General features: G+C 45.5%; 1 pseudogene; it reads right to left on the bottom strand.

Annotated features, from left to right (window-relative positions):
• Positions 1–508: 508 nt before the first annotated feature.
• Positions 509–1335, bottom strand: LOC127195893 (40S ribosomal protein S11-like; annotated as a pseudogene).
• Between the last annotated feature and the right edge of the window lie 290 nt (positions 1336–1625).

Consider the following 1625-nt stretch of genomic DNA (forward strand, 5'->3'; position numbering starts at 1 on the left):
TCTCTGATTCCTTTTCTGACACTCAATTAGACATCTTTTTTTTTTTTTTTTTTTGAGACAGGGTTTCCCCTGTGTAGCCTTGGCTGTCCTGGACTCTCTTTGTAGACCAGGCTAGCCTCAAACTCACATCGATCCACCTGCCTCTACCTCCCGAGTGCTGGGATTAAAGGCGTGCACCACCACGCCCAGCTTAGACATCACTTTTAAACATGGGTGTGTCCTTCTACACACCACCTATCTTTGTTTGGCATTAAAGGCATGTATCACCACACCTGGATCTAAGCTTTCCTTTACCTGATACTTGCTCTATACCAGGCTGGCCTTGAACTCAGATTTGTTCGCCTCTGTCTCCTGGATTAAAGGTGTATTTGTATTCCAGAAACATCACACAGACCTAGAAGTTCTCTGGATGCTATCTCTTGTCAGAACGTCCATGTTCCGAATTAACATTCCTCGACAGGGGTCAGAGGACAACTTTATTTGTTCTGAGGAGCAGGCCAGAGTCCCCTCAGAACTTCTGAAACTGTTTCTTGGTGCCAGCAGCCTTGGTGACCTTGAGCACATTGACTCGAACGGTCTTGTTCAGGGGGCCACACTCTCCCTTGGTGACAATGTCACCAATCTGTATATCCCTGAAACAGGAGGACAGGTGCACAGACATGTTCTTGTGGCACTTCTCAAAGGGTTGTACTTCCGGATGTAATGGAGATGGTCCCGGCCGATGACAACGGTCCTCTGCATCTTCATCTTAGTCATGACACCAGACAGGATCAGATAGAGACGTTACCAGTGAAGGAGTGTTTCTTGTCTGTGTAGGTGCGCTTGATGGCCTCCATGGGCGTCTTGAAGCCTAGACCGACATTTTTGTAGTACCGAGGGACTTTTTTCTTGTGGGTTTCTCCCAGCAAAACACCCTTCTAAGTCGGGCGTGGTGGCGTATGCCTTTAATCCCAGCACTTGGGAGGCAGAGGCAGGCGGATTGCTGTGAGTTTGAGGCCAGCCTGGTCTACAAAGCGAGTCTAGGACAGCCAAGGCTACACAAAGAAACCCTGTCTCGAAAAACAAAACAAAACAAACAAACAAACAACAAAAAAAGAAATTTAAAAGGGGGCTGGAGAGATGGCTCAGAGGTTAAGAGCACTGACTGCTTTTCCAAAGGTCATGAGTTCAATTCCCAGCAACCACATGGTGGCTCACAACCATCTCTTCTGGCCTGCAGGCAAAATGCTGTATACATAATAAATAAATAAATTTTGAAAAAAAAAAACCACGCTTCTAGTTTTGAAATATCGTAGGCTGCTTTTGGTAAGCATGCTCTGTCTGAATGTCTGCCATCTTCCAGGCCTCCTGAGAAAAAGCAAGTTGTCTATTTTTAAGATACACATGTAGCCGGGTATGGTGGCACGCGCCTTTAATCCCAGCACTCGGGAGGTAGAGGCAGGTGGATCACTGTGAGTTCTAGGCCAACTTGGTCTACAAAGTGAGTCCAGGACAGCCAAGATAACACAGAGAAACCCTGTCTCAAAAAACCAAAAAAAAAAAAAAAAAAAAAAAAAAGACAATGTTATTAAAACATTACTTTTCTTGTTGTGTTGACCTGATAAGTAGCAACCTAAGGGAGGAAA

This window comes from Acomys russatus, chromosome 1, assembly GCF_903995435.1.
Source record: "Acomys russatus chromosome 1, mAcoRus1.1, whole genome shotgun sequence".
In the NCBI taxonomy this organism is placed as follows: Eukaryota; Metazoa; Chordata; class Mammalia; order Rodentia; family Muridae; genus Acomys; species Acomys russatus.